A 21,786-nucleotide genomic window follows, 5' to 3' on the forward strand; every position below is an offset into this window, starting at 1 on the left:
TGCAAATGGAAAGCAAAAGAAAGCTGGAGTAGCAATACTCATATAAGATAAAATAGACTTTAAAATAAAGAATGTTATAAGAGACAAGGAAGGACACTACATAATGATCAAGGGATCAATCCAAGAAGAAGGTATAACAATTATAAATATATATGCATCCAACATAGGAGCACCTCAATACATAAGGCAACTGCTAACAGCTATAACAGAGGAAATCGACAGTAACACAGTAATAGTGGGGGACTTTAACACCTCACTTACACCAATGGACAGATCATCCAGACAGATAATAAATAAGGAAGCACAAGCTTTAAATGACACAATAGACCAGATAGATTTAATTGATATTTATAAGACATTCCATCCAATAACAGCAGATTACATTTTCTTCTCAAGTGCGTACAGAACATTCTCCAGGATAGATCACATCTTGGGTCACAAATCAAGCCTCAGTAAATTTAAGAAAACTGAAATCATACCAAGCATCTCTCCTGACCACAATGCTATGAAATTAGAAATCAATTACAGGGAAAAAACTGTAAAAAACACAAACACATGGAGGCTAAACAATACATTACTAAATAACCAAGAGATCACTGAAGAAATCAAAGAGGAAATCCAAAAATACCTAGAGACAAATGACAATGAACACACAATGAACCAAAACCTATGGGATGCAGCAAAAGCAGTTCTAAGAGGGAAGTTTATAGCAATACAAGCCTACCTCAAGAAACAAGAAAAATCTCAAATCAACAATCTAAACTTACACCTAAAGGAACTAGAGAAAGAAGAACAATCAAAACCCAAAGTTAGCAGAAGGAAAGAAATCATAAAGATCAGAGCAAATCATAAAGATAAATCAAATAGAAAAAAAGAAAACAATAGCAAAGATCAATAAAACTAAACGCTGATTCTTTGAGAAGATAAACAAAATTGATAAGTCATTAGCCAGACTCATCAAGAAAAAGAGGGAGAGGACTCAAATCAATAAAATTAGAAATGAAAAAGGAGAAGTTACAACAGACACCGCAGAAATACAAAGCATCCTAAGAGACTACTACAAGCAACTGTATGCCAATAAAATGGACAACCTGGAAGAAATGGAAAAATTCTTAGAAAGGTATAACCTGCCATGACTGAACCAGGAAGAAATAGAAAATATAAACAGACCAATCACAAGCAATGAAATTGAAACTGTGATAAAAATCTTCCAACAAACAAAAGTCCAGGACCAGATGGCTTCACAGGTGAATTCTACCAAACATTTAGAGAAGAGCTAACCCCCATTTTTCTCAAACTCTTCCAAAAATTTGCAGAGGAAGGAACACTCCCAAACTCATCCTATGAGGCCACCATCACCCTGATACCAAAACCGGACAAAGATCCTACAAAAAAAGAAAATTACAGACCAATATCACTGATGAATATAGATGCAAAAATCCTCAACAAAATACTAGCAAACAGAATCCAACAACACATTAAAAGGATCATACACTGTGATCAAGTGAGATTTATCCCAGGGATGCAAGGATTCTTCAGTATACGCAAATCAATCAATGTGATACACCATATTAACAAATTGAAGCAGAAAAACCATATGATCATCTCAATACATGCAGAAAAAGCTTTTGACAAATTTCAACACCCATTTATGATAAAAACTCTCCAGAAAGTGGGCACAGAGGGAACCTACCTCAACATAATAAAGGCCATATACGACAAACCCACAGCAAGCATCATTCTCAATGGTGAAAAACTGAAAGCATTTCATCTAAGATCAAGAACAAGACAAGGATGTCCACTCTCACCACTATAATTCAACATAGTTTTGGAAGTCCTAGCCATGGAAATCAGAGAATAAAAAGAAATAAAAGGAAGGCAAATTGGAAGAGAAGAAGTAAAACTGTCACTGTTTGCAGATGACATGGTACCAACATAGAGAATCCTAAAGAGTCCACCAGAAAACTACTAGAGCTAATCAATGAATTTGGTAAAGTTGCAGGATACAAAATTAATGCACAGAAATCTCTGGCATTCCTATACACTAATGATGAAAAATATGAAAGAGAAATTAAGGAAACACTCCCATTTACCATTGCAACAAAAAGAATAAAATATCAAGGAATAAACCTACCTAGGGAGACAAAAGACCTGTATGCAGAAAAGTATAAGACACTGATGAAAGAAATTTAAAATGATACAAAAAGTTGAGAGACATACCATGTTCTTGGATTGGAAGAATCAATATTGTGAAAATGACTATACTACCCAAAGCAATCTGCAGATTCAATGTAATCCCTATCAAATTACCAATGGCATTTTTTACAGAACTAGAAAAAAAAATCTTAAAATTTGTATGGAGACACAAAAGACCCCAAAGAGCCAAAGCAGTCTTGAGGGAACAAAACGGAGCTAGGGGAATCAGATTCACTGACTTCAGACTATACTACAAAGCTACAGTAATCAAGACAGTATGGTACTGGCACAAAAACAGAAATATAGATTGATAGAACATGATAGAAACCTCAGAGATAAACCCACACACCTATGGTCAACTAATCTATGACAAAGGAGGCAAGGATATACAATCGAGAAAAGACATTCTCTTGAATAAGTGGTGCTGGGAAAACGGGACAGCTACATGTAAAAGAATGAAATTACAACACTCCCTAACACCATACACAAAAGTAACCTCAAAATGGATTAGAGACCTAAACGTAAGACTAGACACTATAAAACTCTTAGAGGAAAACATAGGAAGAACACTCTTTGACATAAATCACAGCAAGATCTTTTTTTTTCCACCTCCTAGAGTAATGAAAATAAAAAGAAAAATAAACAAATGGGACCTAATGAAACTTAAAAGCTTTTGCAAAGCAAAAGAAACTACAAACAAGAAGAAAAGACAACCCTCAGAATGGGTGAAAATATTTGCAAACGAATCAATGGACAAAGGATTAATCTCCAAAATATATAAACAGCTCATGCAGCTCAATATTAAAGAAACAAACAACCCAATCCAAAAATGGGCAGAAGACCTAAATAGACATTTCTCCAAAGAAGACATACAGATGGCCAAGAAGCACACAAAAAGCTGCTCAACATCACTACTTATTAGAGAAACGCAAATCAAAACTACAATGAGGTATCACCTCACACCAGTTAGAATGGGCCTCATCAGAAAATCTACAAACAACAGATGCTGGAGAGGGTGTGGTGAAAAGGGAACCCTCTTTCACTGTTGGTGGGAATGTAAATTGATACAGCCACTATGGTGAACAGTATGGAGGTTCCTTAAAAAACTAAAAATAGAATTACCATATGACCCAGCAATCCCACTACTGGGCATATACCCAGAGGAAACCATAATTCAAAAAGACACATGCACCCCAATGTTCATTGCAGCACTATTTACAATAGCCAGGCCATGGAAGCGACCTAAATTCCCGTCAACAGAGGAATGGATAAAGAAGATGTGGTACATATATACAATGGAATATTAGTCAGCCATAGAAAGAACTAAATTGGGTCATTTGTAGAGAGGTGGATGAATCTAGAGACTATCATACAGAGTGAAGTAAGTCAGAAAGAGAAAAACAAATATCGTATATTAATGCATATATGTGGAACCTAGAAAAATGGTACAGATGAACAGGTTTGCAGGGCAGGAATTGAGACACAGATGTAGAGAACAAACGTATGGACACCAAATGGGGAAAGCGGCTGGGGGATGTGGTGGTGGTGGTGGTGGGATGACTTGGGAGATTGAGATTGACATATATACACTGATATGTATAAAATCGATAACTAATAAGAACCTGCTGAATAAAAATATTAAAGAAAAAAAAGATCTAGTCTCTTAGCAACTTTGAAATATATATATAATACAGTGTTCTTGACTATTATCACTATGCAGTGCATTAGATCTCCTGAACTTATTCATCTAGTTGCAACTTTTAAAAATACTTGTTAAACAGCTTTATTGAGGTATAATTGACATAAAACAAGCTGTACCTATTACAAGTGCATAATTTGATAATTATTGCCATCCGTATATACCCATGGAATCATCACCACAATCAAGATAATGAACATATCCATCACCCCTTAAAGTTTCTGGTGCCCCTTTGTAGTCCCTCCTCCCTCCACCCCATGCCTTGAAAACCTCTGACCTGCTTTATGTCACTATAGACGAGTCTGCCTTTTCTAGAATTTTAATATAAATGGAATCATTTATTATAGAGTCATTTTGTCTGGCTTCATTCAGGATAATTATTTTGAAACTATCCATGTTGTTATATGTAACAAAAGTTCATTCCTTTTTATGGCTGAATAATGTTACATTGTGTGAATATTCCATAATTTGTTTATCCACTCAGCTGTGAAAGGACATTTGAGTTGCTTTCAGTTTTGGGCTATTAGAAATAAAGTTGCTATAAATACCAATGTACAAGTCTTTGAAATGGACATATGGTTTCATATCTCTTGGATAAATACCTAGGAGTAGAATGGTTGGATCATATAGTAGGTGTATATTAAGCTTTTTAAGAAATTGCCAAAATTTCTCATCACAAGAAAAAAAATTCTGTAACTGTGTAAGATGACAGATGTTAACTAGACTAATTGTAGGGATCATTTTGCAATATATACAAAATTTAATCATTCTGTTGTACACCTGAAACTTATATAATGTGGTTTGTCAATTATACCTCAATAATAATAATAATAATAAATTACCAGATTGCTTTCCAAAGTGCTTGTATCATTTTACATTCCCACCAGCAGTGTACAGGAGTTCCAGTTCTTCCAGATCCTCGCCAACATTTGGTACAATAAGTCCTTTTTTTTAATATTTATGTATCTATTTATTTATTTGGTTGGGCCGGGTCTTAGTTGCGGCAGGTGGGCTCCTTAGTTGTGGCATGTGAACTCAGTTGCAACATGCAGGCAGGATCTAGCTCCCTGACCAGGGATTGAACCCAGGCCCCCTGAATTGGGAGTGCAGATTCTTACCCACTGTGCCACAAGGGAAGTCCCACAATCAGTCTTTTTAATTTTAGTCATTCTAATAGGTGTGAAGTGATATCTCATTGTGTTTTTTTTTTTTTTTTTTTTCGGTACGCGGGCCTCTCACTGTTGTGGCCTCTCCCGTTGCGGAGCACAGTCTCCGGGCGCTCAGGCCCAGCAGCCATGGCTCACGGGCCCAGCTGCTCCGCGGCATGTGGGATCTTCCCGGACCAGGGCACAAAACTGTGTCCCCTGCATCGGCAGGCAGACTCTCAACCACTGCGCCACCAGGGAAGCCCTCACTGTGGTTTTAATCTGCATTTCTTTAATGACTAATGACGTGGAGCATCTTTTCCATGTGCTTATTTGCCATACGTATATCTTCTTTGGTAAAGTGTCGATTCAAATCTTCTGCTTTTTTTTTTCTTAATTGGATTACTTGTCTTTTTATTATTGAGCTGTAAGAGTTCTATACATTCTGTATACAAGTCTTTTATCAGATACAAGATTTGCAATTATTTTCTTCCAGTCAATGCCTTACTTTTACATTTCTTGAACTGGGTCCCATGAAGAGCAGAAGTTTTAGATTTTGATGAAGTCCAATTTATAAATTTATTCCTTCATGGATGTGCTTTTGGTGTTATATCCAAGAAATCTTTGCCTCATCTAAGGTCAAAAACGATTTTCTCCAAGATTTTATTTTATAAGTTATATAGTTTTAAGACTATAGTTTAGACTAGGTCTGTGACACATTTGGAGTGAATGTTTTTTTTTTTTTTTTTTTTTTGCGGTACGCGGGCCTCTCACTGCTGTGGCCTCTCCCGTTGCGGAGCATAGGCTCCGGACACGCAGGCCCAGCGGTCATGGCTCACCGGCCCAGCTGCTCCGCGGCATGTGGGATCTTCCCGGACCCGGGCACGAACCCGTGTGCCCTGCATTGGCAGGCAGACTCTCAACCACTGTGCCACCAGGGAAGCCCGAGTGAATATATTTGATGTGACATATGGATAAAAATTATTTTTTTTGCATATGGATATTAAAATATTCCAGTACCATTTGTTGAAAATACAATCCTTTCTTCACTAAGTTGCATTTGCACTTTGTCAGAAATCAGTTGTGCATATATATTCATACATCCCATATGGATTTTATAATCAGATTATTGATTTTTACCAAAAAAATCTTCTGGGATTTGGATTGGGATTGTGATGAACCTATGGATCAATTTGGGGGAGAATTGATATCTAAAGTGTTAAATCTTTGAATCCATGAGCACAGTGTATCTCTCCATCAACGTAGGTCTTATTTGATTTCTGTCAACAATTTTAATATTTTCCAGTGTACAGGTCTTTCACATCTTTTGCCAGATTTATCCTATTATAAAAGATATTATTTATTTCAATTTCCCTTTGTTGCTAGTATATGGAAATACAATTGATTTTTATTTACATTGATCTTGTATCTTACAACCTTGCTAAACTTACTTATTAGTTGTAATAATTTTTTTGTCGCTTCCATAGGATTTTGTACACAGAAGATCATGTCTCAAAGAATAAAACTGGTTTTACTTCTTCTCAATCTGGAAAGATGTTATTTCTTTTCTTGCCTAGTTTCACTGGTTAGAAACTCTAGTGATATATTGAATATAAATGGGGAGGACAGACATCCTTACCTTGCTCCCAATCTTAGTGCAAAAGCATTCAGCTTGAGCTTCCCTGGTGGCGCAGTGGTTGAGAATCTGCCTGCTAATGCAGGGGACATGGGTTCGAGCCCTGGTCTGGGAAGATCCCACATGCCGCGGAGCAACTAGGCCCGTGAGCCACAACTACTGAGCCTGCGCATCTGGAGCCTGCACTCTGCAACAAGAGAGGCCGCGATAGTGAGAGGTCTGCGCACCGCGATGAAGAGTGGCCCCCGCTCGCCACAACTAGAGAAAGCCCTCGCACAGAAATGAAGACCCAACACAGCCAAAAATAAATAAATAAATAAACAAACAAACAAATAAATAAATAAATAAGCCAAGCATTTGAAGCCCTTAAAAAAAAAAAGCATTCAGCTTTTCACCACTGAGTATGATATCAGCTGTAGTAGATGCCATTTATCAGGTGGAGGAAGTTTCATTCTATTCCTGGTTTAGTGAGACTTTTTATCAGAGATGAACATTGGTTTTTGTCAAATACTTTTTCTATGTCTCTTGTGATGCTCATATTTTTTTCCTTTTTAGTTTAATATCCTGAATTACATTGATTGATTTACAAATGTTAGCCCAACCTTTCATTCCCAGGAAAAACCCCACTTGGTGAATTATCCTTTGTATAGTTTATTTGATTTGTTAATATTTTATTAAGAAATTTTGTATCTATGCTCATAAGGGATTGTGGTCTGTAGTTTTTATTTCTTGTGATTCCTTTTTATAGCTTTGGTTTCAGATTAACACTGTCTTTATAGAATGAATTGGGAGGTATCCCAGCTTCATTTTCTAAAAGAGTTTGTGTAAAATTAATATTTCTTTCCTAGATGCTGGGTAGAATTCACGAATAATGTTATCTGGGATTGGAGTTTTCTGTGTGGAAGGCTTTTCAATAAGTTCAATTTCTTTATAGATAGTTACTCAAGTTCTGTATTTCTTCTTGAGTTTTAGTAGGTAGTTTCTTTCAAAGACTTTCTCCGTTTCATCTAAGTCATTGAATTTATAGATGTAAAGTTGTTCATAACTTTCCATTTCTGTCTTTTTAATATCTGTAGACTTTATAGTGATGTCATCTGCCTCATTCCATATTAGTAATTTGTGTCCTCTCTCTTTTGCTGATCAATCTGGCTAGAGGTTTATAGGTATTATTAGTCTTCTCAGAAAGAAGAATCAATTTCATTGATTTTCTCTGTTGTTTTTATATTTTTAAATTTTACTTATTTTTACTTTGACTTTTATTTCTTTTCTTTAGCTTACTTTGAGTTTCATTTGTTCTTTTTCTAGATTTTTACAGCAGAATTTGAAGTCATTGATTTGAGAACTTAGAACTGGCTTCTTTTATAACATAGGTATTTATTTATTTATTTAAATTAATTAATTAATTTAGTTTTGGCTGCGTTGGGTCTTCATTGCTGCGCGGGGACTTTCTCTAGTTGCGGTGAGTGGGGGCTACTCTTCATTTGTGGTGCATGTGCTTCTCATTGCAGTGTGTTCTCTTGTTGAGGAGCACAGGCTCTAGGCTCATGGGCTTCAGTAGTTGTGGCACGCGGGCTCAGTAGTTGTGGCTTGCAGGCTCAGTAGTTGTGGCACACAGACTTTGTTGCTCCGCGGCCTGTGGGATCTTCCCGGACCAGGGCTCGAACCTATGTCCCCTGCACTGGCAGGCAGATTCTTAGCCACCGTGCCAGCAGGGAAGCCCCTACCACATACTTTTTTTTTTTAAATTTGAGTATAATTGCTTTACAATGGTGTGTTAGTTTCTGCTTTATAACAAAGTGAATCAGTTATACATATACATATATCCCCATATCTCTTCCCTCTTTGTGAGTGCTTTAAGTTTTTCTCTGAGCACTGCTTTAGCTACCTATAATAAAATTTTATGTGTTGTGTTTTCATTTTCATTCAGTTCAAAATACTTCTAAAATTCTTTTGAGCTCTACTTTGACCCATATGTCATTTAGAAGTGTGTTAGTTTCCAAGTATTTGAAGATTTCCCAGATGTCCTGCTGTTATTGATTTCTAATTTAATTCCATTGTGATCAGAGAGCGTGTTTTATTTGAATTCTTTTAAATTCATTGGGACTTATCTTATGGCCCAGAAAATGTTTTATCTTGGACAATCTGTGTAATTAAAAACAATACATATTCTGCTGTTAGTGGTAGAATTTTGTGTAAATATTAATTAGGTCAAATTAGCCAATAATGTTGTTCAGTTTTTCTATATTCTTAATGACTTTCTGTCTACTTGCCCTATCAATTATTGAGAGAGGGGTGTTGAAGTCTCCAACTATAATTGTGGATTTGTCTGTTTCTTTTTGCAATTCTATAAGTTTATGCTTCATGTAATTTGAAGCTCTGATATTAGGCACAAAAATATTTAGGCTTCTTATCTTATCCAGAAGAATCAACTGTTTTATCATTATGCAGTGATATTCTTTACCCCGGTAATAGTTTTTACTCTGAGAATCTACTTTGTCTGATATTAATATAACCACTTCAGCTTTCTTTTGATTAGTGTTGGCACAGTATCTTTATCCATCCATTTGGTTTTATCCTATGTGTCTTTATATTTAAAGTTTCTTGAAAGTGACATATATTTGAAACTTTGTTATTCAATATGACAATCTTGAGGTGTATCAACCATTTATACTTAATGTGATTATTGATATGTTTGGGTTTAAGTCTACATTTGTACTATTTATCTTCTATTTGTCCCATTTCTTTCTTGTTCCTTTTTCTGCCTTCCTTTGGATTGAGTATTTTTAATTATTACTTCTTATCTCCTTTGTTGACATTAGTTATAACTCTTTGTAGTTTTTTTTTTTTTTTTTTTTTTTTGCAGTACGCAGGCCTCTCGCTGTTGTGGCCCCTCCCGTTGCGGAGCACAGGCTCCGGACACGCAGGCTCAGCGGCCATGGCTCACGGGCCTAGCCGCTCCACGGCATGTGGGATCTTCCCGGACCGGGGCACTAACCTGTGTCCCCTGCATCGGCAGGCGGACTCTCAACCACTGCGCCACCAGGGAAGCCCTGTAGTTGTATTTTAATGGTTGCTTTCTTGGGCTTATAGTACAGGAAGTCGTCTCTTTGCATGGTACTGCTGGACTATAAAAATGACCACGCAAGCTGAGCTATACAAAGAGATCTTAATAATGAGAAAGTAACGATAGTCCTGTGAGCTTGAAAATTTTAACCAAAATATAAAAACTCTTTTACTGTTGTTTATAAATGTATAGAGAAAAGAAAATGTAGTAAAGTGAATATGTATCTAGTACACTGTAATTTAAAATATGAAAAACGTCGAGAATTAAAGTGTTTTGTTTCTTTGTTAAAAAAAACTTATCAAGAAGACTTCCTCTTCCAGGAATATGGTATAGACATACTTTTTCCTATTCCTCCCTCCAAGTACAACAGAAGAAGACTCTGAAAGTTGGACTGAAACAGACAAACCATACTGGCTAGGGACCTTGGTCCCCAAGGAATAACATGGTGTTGAGTTCCCCGGGTTTTCTTTATTGCCTCATTTTTCCCAAACATGGAGATGAAGAAGTTGGCAACCCAGAAATGCCAAGAGGAACAGACCCAAAAAAGTCCCAGTAAAAACCTGCACTCTTTAGCCAAAAGGCCAGGAAAGGGGCAGCCTAGAAAGAAAGAAAACATTTTTCAGGAACTGCTCTAATCCAGCCAAACACCACAGAAAAATCTGTGATCCCACCCCCAGCTCCAGCAGCAAATGCTCAGTAGCTGGCTTAGAATTCCACACTAAGCAGGCGGCAACAAAGTGCTGCAACACTCCCACCAGGGTAGTGTCAGAGAAAGCCGAGTCAGGAGCCAGGACTTCCACTCTGCTGACCCATAATAAGCGTCCCTTCTTCCTCCCTCCCCCCTGTAAGGTATAAGTGGAGACCACATGGACAGCTTGGACTTGCCAGTCCTGGCTCCTTCCCCTCCCCACTGGAGCGGTAGCAGAGGTAATACTAGTTTCACAAAATGAATTGGGAAGTGTTCCCTCCCCTTCTATTTTCTGGATGGGATTGTGCAAAACTGGAGTTAAATCTTTAAACATTTGGTAGAATTCTCCAGTAAAATTATCTGGGTCTGAATATTTCTTTGGGGGGAATTTTTAAATTATAAATTTATCTTTTATATAGAAAATCCTGAAGAATTCACACACACACACACACACACACACACACACACACACCATCTTAGAGCTTATAAACCAGTATAGCAAGGTAGCAGGATACAATATCAGTATACAAAAATCACTTGTATTTCTATACACTAGTGAAGAACAGTCCAGAAATGATATTAAGAAAATAATCCTATTTATAATAGCACTAAAAATAATAAAACACTTATGAATAAATTTAACATGAAAGAAGTGCAAGACTGGAAACTACAAAATATTATGGAAAGAAATGAAAGACCCAAATAAATGAAAAGAACTCCATGTTCACGAATTGGAAGACTTAATATTGTTAAGATGGCAGTAGTCTCTAAACTTGAAGCTTTGTTCTACAAAATTTTGGATATAAGTAAATTACGTTAAATTTGAACAATTCCCTCAAATATTCCCTCTGATAGTCATAGCCTGAGCTTGAAAAGTAACTTTATTTTATCTAAATGACCGCATAGTGAATACTTCAATTACCAAAAAATTATTAGCACTCATTGACCAAAAACCCTTGCTTTTGGGGGTGTGAAATTTGGGGGGATTCCAAATAACAAAATTCCAAGCCAACATGACAAATATGTGCTATTTGTAGATGATTATTCATTTGCTTTAACTAAAGTGTAGATAACAATAATAAAAAGCTATGTATTAAGTTATTGAGGAAGGTGCTGGTCTTATCCATTAAATATTAAGAAGGGGAAAGTAATCTAGGCTACCTGGCTTTAAGCATTATGGGTCTAGTCACAGATGTATCTTATTTTAGCCTGATTTCTAGGAGTATTATTGTCATCTAACTCAGGGTTCCCCAACCCTACCGTCTGAGGCCTGTTAGGAACCAGGCCACATAGCAGGAGGTGAGTGGCGGGAGGGCAAGCATAGCTTCATCTGCAGTTCCCCATTGCTCCCCATCTCTCACATTACCACCTAAGCCATCACTCGCATTACCGCTTGAACTGTCCCCCCCACCATCCGTGGAAAAATTGTCTTCCACAAAACCTGTCCCTGGTGCCAAAGATTGGGAACCGCTCATCTAACTCATACCCCTTGGTTCTAATTCTGTGTTCAACATGTAATTTTTAGTTATAATTATACTATTCATGTAGGTCTGCTTAAGGGGAAATAAATCAATCATTTAACATATGCTTCTTGTGCTAAACACTGTGCTAAGTCCTGGGCATAGAGTGGGAAGATAGCAAGTAAGGCCTCCACCTTCTTGACATTTAAAGATAATTGGGGGAACAGACCTTAAATAAATAAACCTACAATAAATATTTAATTGAAAATTAGGATAAATTTTCTAAGGGAAAAGGACAGGATGCCATTGGATCAGGTGGTCAGGAAAAGTCTCTGAGAAAGTAACAGTTAAGGTGAGATAATGATGTATGAATAGGAGTTAGTCATGTCAAAAGCATGGAAACAATATTCCAGGAAGAGGGAACAGCAATTGTCAAGAACCAGAGGTGAGAGAGAGTTTGACATGTTTGAGGAGCTGACAAAAACATCCGTTTGTCTATGGCATTATATGAGGGGACATTAGGGATATATAGGCAGAAGTTAGATCATACAGAGTTTGTGGTTGTCTGTAATGGTAAATAGTTAGGAATTTATCTAAAGCTCAAATGCAGTACTTTGAATGGTTTGACCCAGGTAAAATGATCTAATTTTCATTTTTATTTTTTTATTTTGCTCTCAAAGAACTTTATTTTTTCTACAGTCCCTTCTTTTTTCTTTTTCTTTTTTGGCCATGCCATGCAGCACGTGGGATCTTAGTTCCCCAACCAGGGATCGAACCCACGCCCCGCAACAGTGGAAGCACGGAGTCCTAACCAATGGACCGCCAGGGAAGTCCCCCTCAAAGAACTTTATCTTTTAAAAATTTTATTGGAGTATAGTTGATTTACAATGTTATGTTAGTTTCAGGTGTACAGCATAGTGATTCAGTTATACATATATTCATAATATACATATATTCATTCTTTTTCAGGTTCTTTTCCTGTACAGGTTATTACAGAAAATTGAGTAGAGTTCCTTGTGCTATACAGTAGGTCCTTGTTGGTTATTTATTTTATATATAGTAGTATGTGTGTGTTAATCCCAAGCTCCCAATAATTTTCCTTTTTAAAAGATCACTGTGGTTGCTGAGAATGAATTGGTTGAAGAGTTGGCAGAGGACATCACGAGGAGGCTATTGAAGTAATATAAGAGATAGATGTTAGTAGGTGAAGGCAGAATGGTGGCAGAGGAAATGCAGAAATGAGAAGAGCCAGATGTGAGCCCTGAGGAGTGGTCATTGAGGAGCTGTATAGGAAAGTGAGGTGTTGTGGAAGCAGAAACTGGTTCTAAGTGGGAAGTAATATAATCAGGTGTGTCAGAAACTGGAGAGGTTGAATTCAATAGGAGGGAAAAGTATGTCAAATCGATATGGCAGCTTAGTGATCTTTTCTGACCTCTGTAAAAGTTTTAGTGAATCCAGAAGCTATGTTCAAGTGGGCCAAAGAGGGAGTATAGGCTTTCTGTTTCTGGCATGTCATCACTGCTGAGAACAACAAAAAGTACGGTTCATAGATAAGAAAACATCTACTGAAAAGCCTTGAAGGTCTGTAAGGTAAGGAATTATCAGGCTAAAACCTCCAAGAATGTGAGAACATAGAGAAGTGAAGTAATGAAATCAGTTTTGTCCTGAAAACAATTGAGGAATTTGGGTGTTTGAGGATTTCAACTTCCCAAAAGCCATTCAAAACATAGGGGTAAAAGACACAGGCCCAGAGACCAATTAAAGGTGAACAGTCTAATAGAAGTCCTTTTCCTATTAAACTGGATTTCTTCCCCAAAGGAATAAATCCTCAGTAAAGGAGAACTTAACTTGCTTTCCCGCCCACTCCCCCAGGGACTACAAAAGAATATTTTCTTGGTGGTGCCAAGCAGGACAAGGAGGAAAAAATTGGCCGAGAAGCTGTCATCATGCAGCCCCAAATCACACTGCTGGGGTGACTCAAGACATCTCTAGTCATAAATTTAAAGTGATTCTGGCCTGTTAATATTCCCAGACACTTAGCAAAAGCAAACATAGATCCTTTGTGAAGAAATTCACCTTTGTCCTAGATCTCAAAGAATTTGTTCAAATTATTTTGTAAGGAAAGTGAGCAGCTCACAAAAAAAGTTAATAATCAAACAAGGAATTGAATTACCATAAGTGAGAATTAGCAAAAAGTAACAGACAGCAGAGCCATATGTGGAAATAATTTAGATCTGGGAATTATTAAACACAGAATATGAAGAGGTATACTTACTATGTTTAAAGAAGTAAACATGTGTGTGGGAAACAAGAAATTCTAAAGAATGACCGTATTTGAAAAACGATTTCATTGAACTTCAGAAAGAAAGAAAAAAATCATGATTGAAATTAGGAACTCAATAAATTGAAGAGATTAATAGCAATTTAGACACAATTAATTAGAGAATTAGTGGATTGGAAGACATTTCAGAAGAAATTATTTATAAGACAATAAATCTTAAAAGTTCTCACAAGAAAAACATTGTAATGTGTGGTGATGAAAGATGTTAACTAGAATCATCGTGCTGATCATTTCACAATATATACAAGTATCAAATCACTTTGATGTACACCTGAAACTAATATAATGTCATATGTCAATAATATCTCAAATTTTTTAAGAAAAGAAATTATTCAGATATCAGAACAGAGAGGCAAAGAGGTGGAATATATGAAAGAGGCTAGAAAATGATCTTATAGGCAGGCTTTGCTATTGTTTGATAAGTTTCAAACCAAGATGTATAATAAAGCTTTTGTTCTGACAAAAAAAAAAAGATAAAAGAAAGCAAACAAGAAACTTGGAATTTAGAATGATAGACTCAGGTCTGAAGTATACACCTAATCAGAGTTCTAGAAGGAGAGTCGAGAGAGGCAATAGCTGAGAGCTTTTCAGAACTGAGCAGAGACACCGGAGTAGAGCAGCCAGAGGAAAGACACAGATTACTTTCAAAGAAAGGAGAGACACTAGACAGCTAACTGACAGCTGATTCCCAACAGCAACAGTGCAGTCAATTGACTACCGAATTATAGTTTTAATGTGCCAATGGAAAAGAACTATCAATCTACAAGTGTATGCCTTGCAAAAGTATCTTTCAAGCAAGAGAGTGAAATATAATGAGAGGAACTGCCACCAGTAGAACCCCATTAAAGGAAATTCCAAATGTAGAATAATATTTGTTGCAGATGCCAGAGATTCAGAAAGGAGAACAGAGCAAAGCAAGTGAAAATATATGAATAAATCTAAATAAATATTTAATATAATACTAATTAATATGAAATAAATAGTAACTTAATTACTTTAGAAAGTAATTAAGTCTTAGAGGGTTAAAGTATATAAATATATAGAATTAAAATATAATACCAACACAAACTGAGAGGGAGCAGTAAATGAACCTAGTATTTAAAGTTTCTTTTGTTGTCAGAAGAGTATTAATTAGTTCCAAATTTTTGTAAGTTTTCATATTGCAGTCTCAGGAATGGATAACTATTTAAAAATAGAATCAGAGGGCATAATCTTGAAATTGAAAGATAAGGAAACTGTGGAATAAAAGAAGGTGAGAAAGAAGGGAAAGAAAAGTGGAAAAGAGGAACTTACAGAACAAAAATAAGGCTATAGAGTTATCCCAAATATTCAAGTAGGTAAACTGAACAAAGATTGTCAGACTGGTCTTAAGAAACATACAGCCAGTTAAGTTATGTACTGAGACATATCAAAAAACATAAGAAAGCAGAAAAGTTGAAAGGAAATGAATGGGAAACGTATATATCCTAAAATAGTACGCAACCCAACTCGATCTCCAGATTCAAGGCAATTCCTATGAAAATCTCAGCTGGCTTCTTTACAGAAATTGACAAGTTGACCCTAAAATTCATATGGAAATTCAAGGAGATCAAAACAGCCAAAACAACCTTGAAATAGAAGAACAAAGTTGAAGGACTCATGTATCCCAATTTGAAAACTTACTGCAGCACTGCAGTAATCAAGACAGTGTGGTACCGGTACAAAGGTAGACATATAGATCAATGGGATACAATGGAGAGTGCAGAAATAAACCCTCAAATTTATAGTCAATTTATTTTTTAAATTTATTTTTTAATTGAAGTATAGTTGGTTTACAATATTGTGTTAGTTTCAGGTGTATAGCAAAGTGATTCAGTTTATATATATGTATATATTTTTTTCAGATTCTTTTCCATTATACACTATTACAAGATATTGAATATAGTTCCCTGCACTATACAGTAAATCCTTTGTTGTTTATCTATTTTTTATATAGTGGTGTGTATCTGTTAATCCCATAATCCTAAATTATCCCTCCCCTGCCAACAGTCAACTGATTTTTGACAACGGTGCCAAGACATTCAGCAGGAAAAGAATAATCTCTTTAACAAATGGTGTCAGAAAAGTTGGATGTTCACATGTAAATGAATTGTTGGCCAATTCTCTCTTTTTGTTATCTGTTTTAGTAAAATGTCACTTGGATTTATCACTGGGATTCATGGAATCAACGTAACTACACACTTTGCTGTCTGTGCATGAAATGAATACAGCTGTGAAGCGACCAATTACCAGCAAACTTTGAACAAAGTGATGTGATTGATTACTGATCATGATGCACATCTGTTAGTTACATAGTTGTGTATGGATTGAAGAGCTAGCAGCAAAGTCTGTAACTATGCAATTACAGTTAATATACTGTGGTAATTAAAATTTGAACCATGTTTTTGGGAGACTGGTGTTATTTAATGAACTGAAATTTGTGCATATTGAAACCAAGCAAAATAAGAACTATCTGTATACACACTTTACTTATTAGAGTCTACCTTCAAGTGATATACTGTATAACACTCACATATAGTACCTTGCGATATGCTTCCATTTCTTCCCTCCATCATCTGTGCTATTTTTGTCATACATTTTACTTTTACATATGTTATAAACCCACAAAATGTTGATAATTTTTGCTTTAGGCAGTTGAATATCTCTAAAGAGACTCGAATAAGAAGTCTTTATATGTACCTATATATTTACTATTTCTGGGGCGCTGCAGCCTTTGTGTAGGTCCAGATTTTCATCCTCTATCAGGACTGAAGGACTTCCTTTAACATTTCTTGGAGTTCAGGTCTCCTGGTGATGAGATCTTTCAGCTTTTTTAATATCTGAAAAAGCCTTTATTTGCTTTTGCTTTGAAAGATGTATTTACTGAGGAACGAAATCTAGGTTGACTTATTTTTCTTGCACCACCTTAAAGGTGTTGTCCCACTGTCTTCTGGCTTGTATTTTTTCTGATGTGAAATCTCCTATCCTCAGTATATAATATGTCTTTTTTCTCTGGCTGCTTTTAAACTTTTCTGTATCTCTGGTTTTAAGCAATTTGATTATCACATGCCTTGGTGTAGTTTTCTTTATGTTTTTTATGCTTGGAGTTTGTTGATCTTACTAATTTTTGAGTGTCCAGTACTTTTGAGTGTCCAGTGCCCAGCATACTACCTGATATGTTGAAGATAAATCAATAAATATTTCCTAAATCAAGAATGATTTTGTAAGGCAAATCAACTATATGAATGCATCTGTTTGGATTTCCAAATAGTTTAAATTGTTAAACCAAAATCACTTTCACCAACAAGTCTTATTATCTTTTTCTGAGGGCTCTTATTTTCACTCCAGCTCCTCCCACCTATTGCCTTGCACAGTAAGTTCTAGTAAATCTGAATTATCTTAAGTTTTCTAACCTGTCATGCTGTTTTGTGTTTCTGTGCCTTTGCACGTGCTATTTCCTTGGCTTTTACCTCCTTGGTCTGCATGGAGAACTACTACTTATTTTTCAAGACCCACCTTAGAGGTTCAACTTCTGAGGAACTTAAGACTTCCTTGACTCAAACCCCTTCCCCATCTGATTGACCACTTTTTCATCTGAGCCCATCCTTATTTTATAAATATTACCATCACGGCATTTATCACATTTGTCTACCTGAATGCTTCTAGCATTTAGCCCAATTCCGGGCATGTTGAGGTACTCAGCAATCATTGCTTGAATAAATGGGAGTTGGGGGAAATTTAAGAAAAAGAACAGAGAAATTAGAAGAAAGTCATATAAGGCTGGATTCAGTTGCTTTTGAATCAAAATTTTATTGAGGTACACAAACATAAAAAATGTGCAAATCTTAAGTGTACAATCCATGATTTTTACCTGTAAAAGCATCAATATAACCAGTGCCCAGATCAAGAAATAGAACATTACCCAAACCCCAGAAGCCTGCCTGGTGCCCTCTCTCAGTCACTATCTCCCCTAAGATAACTATTATTCTAACTTCTAACACTAGCAATAAGTTTTGCCTGTATAATGACTTCTATATTACAGGCAAGACTGGATCAAAATTTGATACTTTTATTATACAGGGCTACTACTACCAATGGCTAAAACTTGTTGAGTGCAAACACAGTTATAATTGCTTTACATATATTAACTAATTTATCCTCAAAGCCACACTGTGAAGTAGGTACTATAATTACTCCCCATTTACCAGTAAAGAATCTGGGATACAGAGAAGTTAAGCAATTTGTTCAAAGACCCATAACAGCTAAGTGGTGGAGCTGGTATTTGAACCCAGATAACAAGTCTCCAGAACTTGTGCAGTGCAATGTACAAACAACATCAAACTCTATATCTCAGCAACATGTGATATGTCAACGGTTTGAAACGGCTACTGTTCATCACCTGCTCTTGCAAAATGTGAATGTCAGAACACGAGATATAGGGTCTCCCAGGCACTTGTGGCCAGATGCCCTTTATATGTCAGTGCTGCATAGTTGTTGAAAACCAGACCTGCCTGAGTTCAAACCCCAGCTCTGCTACTCCCTAACCGTGGGACCTTAGGCAAGTTACTTAATCTTTTTGTGGCTCAGTTTTCTCATCCAAAAATATAGGTAATAATAGTACTTTATGAAAGTTAAAGGAATCACTCCTGGCACAAGGTATGAGCTCCATTCATTCATTCATCTATTGAACAAATATTTGTTCAGTGCCTACCATGTGCCAGGCACTTTATTTGGTGCTTAGGATATATCAGTGAACAATCAAAGATCCCTGCCCTCTTGGACCTTATAGTGTAGTGCAGCCTGGAAGGGGGGTGGATGGAGAGAACAGAAGAAAAACAACATAGTATAGTATTTTTGAAAATGATAGGTGCTATGTTTTTAAAAAGTAGAGTAAGGATAAGGAGCAGTGGGAATGCTGGAGAGGTTGAAAGTTGACAAGATTAAATAGAAGGGTAGGGGTAGGCCTCACAGAGAAGCTAAGCTTTGAACAAAGACTTGAGGAAGGTAAGGAATTAAGATATGTGGATATCATGTACCTTTCAAAGAGCATTCAAGGAGAGGGAACAGGTAGCTAAGTCCCTTATGGTAGGAGGGTGCCTGGGTGTTCTAGGAACAGCAAGGCAGCCAGTACTGATGGAGTAGAGTCATCAAGGGACAAAGTGGCAGGAGAGGAGTTCAAAGAGGTATTGTATGGGGAGGGGTGAAAAAGAGGGTACAGGGATTCTCCATGCAAATCCTGTGGGGCCTTGTAGGCTGTTATAAGGATTTTGTTTTTTACTACAAGTCAAATTGAGAGCCTTTGTAGGCTTTTGAGCAGATTGGTAACATGGTCTGACTTAATAGTTTATAACAGTCTCTCTGGATCTGTGTGGAGAATAGGTGGTGGGGGGTTGTGGGTTGAATTGTGTCCCCCCCCAAAAGATACGCTCAAGTCCTTACCCGCCCCTGTACCTATGAATGTGCTCTTGTTAGAAATAGGGTTTTTGCAGATGTAATCAAGTTAAGATGAGGTCATATTGGATTAAAGTGGGCCCTAAATCCAGTAACTAATGTCCTTATAAGAGGAGGGGAATTTGGGCACAGACACCCACAGAGGGAAAACAGCTCTGTGAAGACACACAGTCACATAGGGAGAACACCATGAGAAGACAGAGGCAGAGATTGGAGTGATGTGTCTACAAGCCAGGGAAGGCCGCAGATTGCTGGCAACCCCCAGAAGTTAGGAGAGACAGATTGTCCCTCAGAGGCTCCAGAAGGAATCAACCCTGACGACACCTTGATTTCAGACTTCTAGCTTCTAGAACTGTGAGAGAATAAGTGTCTGTTGTTTTAAGCCCCCACCCCTGGTTTGTGATACTTTGATACAGCAGCCCTAGGAAACTAATATAGGGCAAGGGTAGAAGCGGTTAGGAGGCTAGTTTTCATAGTCCAGTCAAGAGATGACAGGGGCCAGGATCAGCGTGGTGATAGTAGAGACAGTGAGAAGCCATCAGATTCTGAATACATTATGAAGGTACAGCCAACAGAATATTCTGATGTACAGGATGTGAAGTGTGAGAAATGTTAGTTATTATTATCTGCATGAATAATTTAAATAGTTATCAACATGAGGGCTTCCCTGGTGGTGCAGTGGTTAAGAATCTGCCTGCCAATGCAGGGGGCACGGGTTCAAGCCCTGGTCCAGGAAGATTCCACATGCTGCGGAGCAACTAAGCCCGTGCGCCACAACTACTGAGCCTTGCTCTAGAGCCCGTGAGCCACAACTACTGAGCCCCTGCACCACAACTACTGAGCCTGCGCTCTAGAGCCCATGAGCCACAACTACTGAGCCCACGTGCCACAACTACTGAAGCCTGCGTGCCTAGAGCCCGTGCTCCACAACAAGAGAAGCCACCGCAATGAGAAGCCCGTGCACCGCAATGAAGAGTAGCCCCTGCTTGCTGCAACTGGAGAAAGCCGGCGCACAGCAACAAAGACCCAACACAGCCAAAAATAAATAAATTTATGGAAAAAATATTTATCAACATGACACATATACCTATAAATGTGTATTTTCTCATTGTCCCAAATATCCCAGGCTTGAGGCTACTCAAGCAGGGATCGTTTGCCAGGGAAATCAAAAAGAAGCTTATTTTGCTGTGTGATCAAAGGGTAAATCACATTACTTGCCTGGGTCTCAATATCCTACTTGGTAAAACAAGAAGCTTGGGTTCCATTGTATGAGCGTATGATTCTATTATTATCAAGTGCCTTGTTGCTTTGGTATTGATAAAGGTCCCAGAGGGTAGTAAACTGTTTTCTGTCTTCCATTTTTGAAAACCTATCTCCAAGTCTGCAGTAGCTTGGAATAACAAAACTCTCTGTCCTCACTGTTGTTTACTCTCTGCCATTTGATACTTGAGTACATGAAGGAGTGACCCACCATATTTAAAAATAGAATGTAACTTATTATGCAAGACCAAAGTAACCCTTTGTGCATTTTTTCAGGGATATGGAAGTGGAGTGGGCTTGCCTGATGGGAGTCTGGGAAATAAAGGTTTGGAATTCTAAATCTCAAGACTTTGGACTCCACTTCCCAGAACACAATTATCACCATCACCTGAGTTGTCACCATCAGTGCGTTTTTGCTTTTCTTTTTGGCTGTGGGAACTTCGTTCCCCAACCTAGGATTGAACCTGGGCCCCCCACAGTGGAAGCGCAGAGTCCTAACCACTGGACCTCTGTGGAATTACCCTCCATCAGTGTGTTTATATTTATATTTTAGGAGGGTTAATGAATGTATAAGACAAGGTAATACTAATACTAACGGTAATAGAAACATTTATATAGGGTTTGCTATGTGTCAGGCATTACTCTAAGGTTTTTTGTTTGCTTGTTTGGGCTGCGTTGGGTCTTTGTTGCTGCGTGCGGGCTTTCTCTAGTTGCGGCGAGCAGGGGCTACTCTTCATTGCGGTGCGCGGGCTTCTCTCATTGTGGTGGCTTCTCTCGTTGCAGAGCATGGGCCATAGAGTGCACGGGCTTCAGTAGTTGTGGCACACT

Source organism: Monodon monoceros, unplaced genomic scaffold (assembly GCF_005190385.1).
Source record: "Monodon monoceros isolate NGI ecotype Baffin Bay Population unplaced genomic scaffold, NGI_Narwhal_1 Super_Scaffold_22, whole genome shotgun sequence".
Classification (NCBI taxonomy): Eukaryota; Metazoa; Chordata; class Mammalia; order Artiodactyla; family Monodontidae; genus Monodon; species Monodon monoceros.